Source organism: Cryptomeria japonica, unplaced genomic scaffold (genome assembly GCF_030272615.1).
Source record: "Cryptomeria japonica unplaced genomic scaffold, Sugi_1.0 HiC_scaffold_271, whole genome shotgun sequence".
In the NCBI taxonomy this organism is placed as follows: domain Eukaryota; kingdom Viridiplantae; phylum Streptophyta; class Pinopsida; order Cupressales; family Cupressaceae; genus Cryptomeria; species Cryptomeria japonica.
In genome coordinates, this window is record NW_026729093.1 from 27,501 (window position 1) to 36,520 (window position 9,020).

The window sequence follows — 9,020 nt, forward strand, 5'->3', positions numbered from 1 at the left end:
CCTTCGCTGCGGTGGGCACCTTGGCTGGGTTGCGCGCCTTGGTGGGCACCATGCAGTGCACGAAGTCGGAGCCCGGATTGCCCCGGGCGCGCACCTCCGCCAGGGTGGGCACCTTGGTGCGCACAACTTGCCTGGGCTGCGCACCAGGAAGGGCTCAAGATGGCACCCGCGTTCCGTTTTTTTCACTATCTTTCAGAACGGAAATTTTAAAATCTCGTTTTTTTTTGCCTTTTCTGGAAATTAGTGAAGGCAGCGCATCAAAGGTGCGCAACGCTGGTGCGAACCTGGGAGCGCTCCGATGTGTGCTCCAAGGTGCGGCGTGCACGAAGTCGGACCCCGGTTTGCCCCGGGTGCGCACCTCGCGTGCACCTTGGTGCGCACACCTTGGCTGGGTTGCGCGCCCTGGTGGGCACCATGGTGCGCACCAAGGAGCGCTCCGAAGTGTGCTCCAAGGTGCGGCGTGCACGAAGTCGGAGCCCGGTTTGCCCCGGGTGCGCACCTCGCGTGCACCTTCGCCGCGGTGGGCACCATGGCGTGCACGAAGTCGGAGCCCGGTTTGCCCCGGGTGCGCACCTCGCGTGCACCTTCGCCGGGGTGGGCACCTTGGTGTGCAGACCTTGGCTGGGTTGCGCGCCCTGGTGGGCACCATGGTGCGCACCAAGGAGCGCTCCGAAGTGTGCTCCAAGGTGCGGCCTGCACGAAGTCGGAGCCCGGTTTGCCCCGGGTGTGCACCTCGGGTGGGCACCTTGGTGCGCATGCCTTGCCTGGGCTACGCACCAGGGCGGGCTCAAGATGGCACCCGCGTTCCTTTTTTTTCACTATCTTTCAAAACGGAAATTTTAAAATCTCATTTTTTTTTGCCTTTTTCTGGAAATTAGTGAAGGCAGCGCATCAAAGGTGCGCACCTCGCTGCCCACCACGGTGCGCAACGCCGGTGGGCACCCGGGAGTGCTTCGAAGTGTGCTCCAAGGTGCTGCGTGCACGTTGTCGGAGCCCGGTTTGCCCCGGGTGCGCACCTCGCGTGCACCTTCGTCGGGGTGGGCACCTTGGCTGGGTTTGCCCCGGCTGCGCTCCGAAGCGGGGTTATTGGAGCGCCGCCTCTTTTTTTGTCGGAGCGTTTGGTGGGGTTTCTCGCATTGGCTCTTCCGAGGCCCGGTTGCCACCCTGGCGCGCACGAAGTCGGAAGTAGGGTTAATTGCCCGGGTGCGCACCTTTGCCAGGGTGGGCACCTTACCTGGGCTGCGCACCAGGGCGGGCTCAAGATGGCACGCGCGTTCCATTTTTTTCACTATCTTTCAAAACGGAAATTTTAAAATCTCCTTTTTTTTTTGCCTTTTCTGGAAATTAGTGAAGGCAGCGCATCAAAGGTGCGCACCTCGCTGCCCACCTTGGTGTGCTCTGAGGTGCGCACCCGGGAGCGCTACGAAGTGTGCTCCAAGGTGCGGCGTGCACGTTGTCGGAGCCCGGTTTGCCCCGGGTGCGCACCTCGCCTGCACCTTGGCCGGGGTGGGCACCTTGGCTGGGTTTGCCCAGGGTGCGCTCCGAAGCGGGGTTACTGGAGCGCCCCCTCTTTTTTTGTCAGAGCGTTTGGTGGGGTTTCTCGCATTGGCTCTTCCCAGGCCCGGTTGTTGGGTGCGCTCCCACCCTGGCGCGCGCGAAGTTGGAAGTTGGGTTAATTGCCCGGGCGCGCACCTTCGCCAGGGTGGGCACCTTGGTGCGCACACCTTGGCTGGGCTGCGCACCAGGGCGGGCTCAAGATGGCACCAGCATTCCCTTTTTCTCACTATCTTTCAAAACGGAAATTTTAAAATCTCGTTTTTTTTTTGCCTTTTATGGAAATTAGTGAAGGCATCGCATCAAAGGTGCGCACCTCGCTGCCCACCTTGGTGTGCTCCGAGGTGCCCACCACGGTGCGCAACGCCGGTGCGAACCCGGGAGCGCCCCGATGTGTGCTCCAAGGTGCGGCGTGCACGAAGTCGGACCCCGGTTTGCCCCGGGTGCGCACCTCGCGTGCACCTTGGTGCGCACACCTTGGCTGGGTTGCACGGCCTGGTGGGCACCATGGTGCGCACCAAGGAGCGCTCCGAAGTGTGCTCCAAGGTGCGGCGTGCACGAAGTCGGAGCCCGGTTTGCCCCGGGTACGCACCTCGCGTGCACCTTCGCCGGGGTGGGCACCTCGGCTGGGTTGCGCGCCCTGGTGCGCACCAAGGAGCGCTCCGAAGTGTGCTCCAAGGTGCGGCGTGCACGAAGTCGGAGCCCGGTTTGCCCCGGGTGCGCACCTTCGCCGCGGTGCGCACCATGGCGTGCACGAAGTCGGAGCCCGGTTTGCCCCGGGTGCGCACCTCGCGTGCACCTTCGGCGGGGTTGCGCGCCCTGGTGGGCACCATGGTGCGCACCAAGGAGCGCTCCGAAGTGTGCTCCAAGGTGCGGCGTGCACGAAGTCGGAGCCCGGTTTGCCCCGGGTGCGCACCTCGCGTGCACCTTCGGCGGGGTTGCGCGCCCTGGTGGGCACCATGGTGCGCACCAAGGAGCGCTCCGAAGTGTGCTCCAAGGTGCGGCGTGCACGAAGTCGGAGCCCGGTTTGCCCCGGGTGCGCACCTCGCGTGCACCTTCGCCGCGGTGGGCACCATGGCGTGCACGAAGTCGGAGCCCGGTTTGCCCCGGGTGCGCACCTCGCGTGCACCTTCGCCGGGGTGGGCACCTCGGCTGGGTTGCGCGCCCTGGTGCGCACCAAGGAGCGCTCCGAAGTGTGCTCCAAGGTGCGGCGTGCACGAAGTCGGAGCCCGGTTTGCCCCGGGTGCGCACCTCGCGTGCACCTTCGCCAGGGTGGGCACCTCGGTGCGCACACCTTCTCAATGTTTTCTTGCCTTTTCTGGAAATTGGTGAAGGCAGCGCATCAAAGGTGCGCACCTCGGTGTGCTCCGAGGTGCGAACCCGAGAGCGCTCCGAGGTGCCCACGAAGTCGAAAGTCGGGTTAATTGCATTGTTTTCCCCGGGTGCGCTCCGAGGTGCGCAACATCGGCGCGCACCAAGGAGGGCTCCGAAGTGTGCTCCAAGGTGCGCACGATGGCGTGCACCTCTGGTGCGCACGATTCGGAGCTCGGTTTGACCGGGGTGCGCACACCTTGGCTGGGTTGCGCACCTTTTGTGCGCTCCAAGGTGCGCACGAAGTCGGAGCTCGGTTTGCCCCGGGTGCGCACCTTCGCCAGGGTGCGCACCTTGATGCGCACGCCTTGGCTGGGCTGCGCACCTTGGTGGGCGCCATGGTGCGCACCTTTCGTGCGCTCCAAGGTGCGCACGAAGTCGGAGCTCGGTTTGCCCCGGGTGCGCACCTTGGTGGGCGCCATGGTGCACTCCGAGGTGCCCAAGATTGGTGCGCACCAAGGAGCGCTCCGAAGTGCGCTCCAAGGTGCGCGCGAAGTCGAAAGTTGGGTTAATTGTCCGGTTTGCCTCGGGTGCGCACCTTGCGTGCACCTTCGCCAGGGTGGGCGCCTTGGTGCGCACACCTTGGCTGGGCTGCGCACACCTTGGCACCCGCGTTTCCTTCATTTTAAATTTTTTTTTTTTACAATCTCTCAAGTGGGAAATTCTATAATCTCAACTTTTTTTGCCTTTTCAGGAAACTTTTGAATGGAGCGCATCATTGGTGCGCTCCGAAGTGTGCTCCAAAGCTCTCTCCAGCTGCGTGCACCTGCCCCGGCCGCGCACCCGGCCCCGCCCAGCTTCGCTCACCTGTCCCGGGCGTCTGGTGCGGAACCTTAGAGTAAGAAACATCACCGTGCACCTTGGCCAACGTGCGCGACTCGACCGAGCGCGCACTGGCCGAGGTGCACACCGATTTCACCTGGGTGCGCGCGCAGCACCTCGGGCGCACCGGGGTGCGCGCACAACGCCCGGGTTGCACCGTGGCCTGTGTGCTCGGGGCGCCTCGGGTGCGCGCTCGGTGTCGCCCCCGCGCGCGCGGTAGTGCGGGCAGCGCACCCCGGCCCGGCCCGGCCCCGACGAGAACGCAAACGGGCAAAAGGTTTATTCAAATAGCATTGCGACGCCCGGCGAAAAACTAAAAAAGGGTGCAACACCGGGACTTCCCGGGAGGTCACCCATCCCAGTACTACTCCGGCCCAAGCGCGCTTAACTGCGGAGTTCTGATGGGATCCGGTGCACTAACGCTGGTATGATCGCACCCGTTATGAGCTTGTCGCAGTGTGTACTTAGCAAACCGCGACCCACGTGCGAATCCACCCCGGCCACCCACCCCCGTCGAGGTGCACACCCTCCCTCGCGAAGTGCGCCCCGTTCGCCAAGTGTGAGCCCTGCCCGGGTGCGCGCACCTTGCTAGGGCGTCGGGTGTGCACCCGGCCCGGCCTACGTGCGTGCACCTGGAGGGGGCGTCGTGTGCGTGCAGTGTCCCGTCTGCAACGCGGTGCCCACACACCACCTCGGGCGCAACGACCTGCGCTCACATGTGGGCCGAGTGCACCTTGGTGCATGTTCGGGGCGCCTCGGGTGCACGCTCGATCTTGCCCCGGTGCACCAAGGCGCTCGGTTTGCCCCGGGTGCGCACTTGGTGCAAGGTGGGCACCCAAAATAGGGATCAAGCACCAAAACACAAGTTTCGGGATGCAAAATGGGACCCAAGGACCACAAATGCGTTCCAAGACCCATGATGGGTCCACGAGAACAAAAATGTGTTCCGAGACTTAATAAACAAATATTGGGTTTTAGGAGAAGAAACATGCTCTGATGCCCAAAACGAGAATCGACCCCGAAAAGGCCACAGGCCAAAAGTGGGATGCGAGACAAAAAAAAATGGGACCCGAGGACCAAAATTGGGTTCCCAGGTCGAAGACAGGGCAACCGGACAAGAAACGACCTCTAAGGCTCGAAATGAGTCCCGACGACTAAAACTTGACAAGAAGCACCCATCAGGCACCCAACTCGACACCCATGGGATGCCGACCCACCCGGGCTTCCACCTAGCACACCTTGGCACCCACCCACCCTCGCACCCAACCTCGCACCCAACTTAGCACCTTTGAACCCACATTGGCACTCACCCTGACCCTGGCACCTTGGAACCCACATTGGCACTCACCTTGACCCTGGCACCCACCTTTGCACTCACCTTGGGACCCACCCTGGCTCCCACCTCGGCACCCACCCAGACACCCACCTTGGTTCCTTGGCACCCACCTTGGATCCTTGGCACCCACCCCGACACCCACCTTGGCACGCAACTTGGCTACTTGCCACCCACCTTGGCTCCTTGACGCCCACCCCGACAACCACCCCGTGACCTACCCTGGCTAGGGTTGGTGCACACCCACCCTGGTGCCCACCTTGGCACCCACCCTATGACCCACCTTGGCACGCACCTTAGTACCCACCCCGTTACCCACCCTAGGACCCACCCCGTGACCCACCTTGGCCAGGGTGGGTGCACCCACCCTGGTGCCCACCTTGGCACCCACCCATCCTAGCACCCAGCCTGTGACCGGGCTTGGAACCCAACCTTGCACCCGCACCCGTCTTGGCCAGTGTGGGTGCGCACCCATCCTGGCACCCACGTTGTGACACACCCTTTAACCCACGCACCCTAGCACCCACGTTGGCACCCACCTTGGAACCCAACCTAGCAACTTGGCACCCACCCCGTGACCCACCTTGGCATCCACCATAGCAGTCGCCGACTTGGCACCCACCTCGGCACCCACCTTGACACTTGTGGACCCACCTTGCCACTCACCCTAGCATCGACCCATCCTAGCACCCACCCTGGCACCTTTGCACCCTAGCACTCACCCATCCTAGCACCTAACCTGTGACCCACCTTGACACTCACCCTCGCACCCACCTTGGAACCCAACCTAGCACCCACCCACCCTGACACCAACCCTAGCACCTACCCACCCTTGCACCCACCCTGTGACCCATCTTGGCACCCACCCATCCTACCACTCAACCTATCACCCACCTTCTCACCCACCTTGGCATCCACCTTAGCACCCACCCACACTGGCACCTTGGCACCCACCTCGGGCAAGGTGGGTGCACACCCACCCTGGCACCCAATTTAGAACCCACCGAGCATGTTACCCACCTTGGCACCCACATTGCAGCCCACCCTAGTACCCACCCTATGACCCACATTGGCATCCACACCCTAGCACCCAGGCACCTCGACACCCGCCTTGACACCCACCCTAGCACTGAACCTGTGACCCACCTTGGAACTCACCCTAGAACCCACCCACCCTGTGAACCACCTTGGCATCCACCTTAGCACCCACCCACCTTGGCACCCACTCTAGCACTCACCCATCCTAACACCCAACTTGTTACCCACCTTGGCACCCGCCCTCGCGTCCACCTTGAAACCCACCCTAGCACCCACCCACGCAGGAGCCCACCTTGGCACCCAACCTAACACCCACGCATCCTGGCACCCAACTTGTGACCCACCTTGGAACCCACCCTAGTACCCACCTTTGAACCCACTATATCACCAACCCACCTTGGCACCCACCCTATGACCCTCTTTGGAATCCACCCTAGCACGCACCCACCCTGGCACCCACCATGGAGCGCACCCTAGCACCCACCCACCTCGGCACGCACCTCAACACCCACCTTGGTGTGCGCACTGCGCCAACCTCTCAAAGACCCTATGTGGTGCGCTCCAAAGTGTACACCTTTGGTGCGCTCCAAGGTGCGCACCTTTGGTGCACACCGAGGTGCACACCAAAGTGTGCACCGAGGTGAGCACCAAAGTGCACTCCAGGGTGCACACCAAGGCGTGCACCTTTGGTGCGGTCAATGCAAACGAATTCGGAAGTTGGGGTCGATGTCCTAATCGCTGCTGCAGACTACACGTATGAGAATCGGACAAATAGCTTTATATAGGGGAGGTGTTGCGTTTGATGGGTCGACTCCCCTGGTTGTGTGCACTGCACCAACTTCAAAGACCCTGTCTTGTTTAAGAAGTCAAAAGTTGGGGTGGATGTCCTAATCATTGCTGCAGTCTACGCATGTATGAGAATCAGACAAATAGCTTATATAGGGGAGGTGTTGCATTCGGTGGGTTGACTCCCCTGGTTGTGCGCACTGCGCCAACCTCAAAGACCCCGCATAGCAGAAGAAGTCGGAAGTCGGATTTTGGTGAGCACCAAGGCGTGCACCTTTGGTGCGGTCAACGCAGACGAATTCAGAAGTTGGGGTGGATGTCCTAATCGTTGTTGCAGGCTACACATGTATGAGAATCAGACAAATAGCTTATATAGGGGAGGTGTTGGGTTTGATGGGTCAACTCCCTTGGTTGTGCGCATTACGCCAACCTCAAAGACCTTGTTTTCGTTAAGAAGTCAAAAGTTGGGGTCAATGTCCTAATGGCTCCTGCAGGCTACACATGTATGAGAATCGGACAAATAGCTTATATAGGGGAGGTGTTGGGTTTGATGGGTCGACTCCCCTGGTTGTGCGCATTACGTCAACCTCAAAGACCTTGTTTTCGTTAAGAAGTCAAAAGTTGGGGTCGATGTCCTAATTGCTCCTGTAGACTACACATGTATGAGAATCAGACAAATAGCTTATATAGGGGAGGTGTTGGGTTTGATGGGTTGACTCCCCTAGTTGTTCGCATTACACCAACCTCAAAGACCTTGTTTTCGTTTAGAAGCCGAAAGTTGGGGTCGATGTCCTAATTGCTCCTGCAGGCTACGCATGTATGAGAATCAGACAAATAGCTTATATAGGGGAGGTGTTGGGTTTGATGGGTCGACTCCCCTGGTTGTGCGCATTGCGCCAACCTCAAAGACCCTGCATTGCGGATGAAGTCGAAAGTCAGAGTTTGGTGTGCTACAAGGTGTGGTCGAAGGTGCTCACCTAGGTGTGCACCTTTGGAGCACAGGAAAAGTGCCCTCCAAAAGTGCGCACCTTTGGAGTGCACAAAAGTGCCCTCCAAAAGTGCGCACCTTTGGAGCGCAGAAAAGTGCCCTCCAAAAAGTGCCCTCCAAAAGTGCGCACCTTTGGAGCGCAGAAAAGTGCCCTCCAAAAAGTGCCCTCCAAAAGTGCGCACCTTTGGAGCGCAGAAAAGTGCCCTCCAAAAAGTGCCCTCCAAAAGTGCGCACCTTTGGAGCGCAGAAAAGTGCCCTCCAAAAAGTGCCCTCCAAAAGTGCGCACCTTTGGAGCGCAGAAAAGTGCCCTCCAAAAAGTGCCCTCCAAAAGTGCGCACCTTTGGAGCGCAGAAAAGTGCCCTCCAAAAAGTGCCCTCCAAAAGTGCGCACCTTTGGAGCGCAGAAAAGTGCCCTCCAAAAAGTGCCCTCCAAAAGTGCGCACCTTTGGAGCGCAGAAAAGTGCCCTCCAAAAAGTGCCCTCCAAAAGTGCGCACCTTTGGAGCGCAGAAAAGTGCCCTCCAAAAAGTGCCCTCCAAAAGTGCGCACCTTTGGAGCGCAGAAAAGTGCCCTCCAAAAAGTGCCCTCCAAAAGTGCGCACCTTTGGAGCGCAGAAAAGTGCCCTCCAAAAGTGCGCACTTTTGGTGCGCACCAAGGCGCTGGTTCGGTCGTTGCAGGCGAGTTCGGAAGTTGGGGTCGATGTCCTGAGCGGAGGTGCAAACTACACAGGTGTCGGAATCGGACAAATAGCTTATATAGGGGAGGTGTATGCTTCGATGGGTCGACTCCCCAGGTTGAGCGCACCGCGCCAACCTCAAAGACCCTACGGTATGGATGAAGTCGGAAGTTGGGTCCGATGACCGATTCGATTAGTAGGTATGCTCATGAGGTCGGAATTTGGGTCCGATGACCTGCCATGTGCAGGAAGGCGAATGTTGACACTGTGCGTTGCAAGGTGCACACCAAGGCGCTGGTGCGGTCTTTTTAGTCGAGTTCGGAAGTTGGGGTCGATGTCCTGATCGGAGGTGCAAGCTACACAGGTGTGGGAATCGGACAAATAGCTTATATAGGGGAGGTGTATGCTTCGTTGGGTCGACTCCCCGGGTTGAGCGCACCGCGCCAACCTCAAAG

General features: G+C 60.1%; 1 non-coding gene across 1 annotated transcript; it reads right to left on the reverse strand.

The window, feature by feature from the left end:
• Positions 1-4,067: 4,067 nt before the first annotated feature.
• On the reverse strand, positions 4,068-4,186 carry LOC131869858 (5S ribosomal RNA). Its single transcript, XR_009368227.1, has one exon. It is a non-coding gene; the product is annotated as a 5S ribosomal RNA (ribosomal RNA).
• Between the last annotated feature and the right edge of the window lie 4,834 nt (positions 4,187-9,020).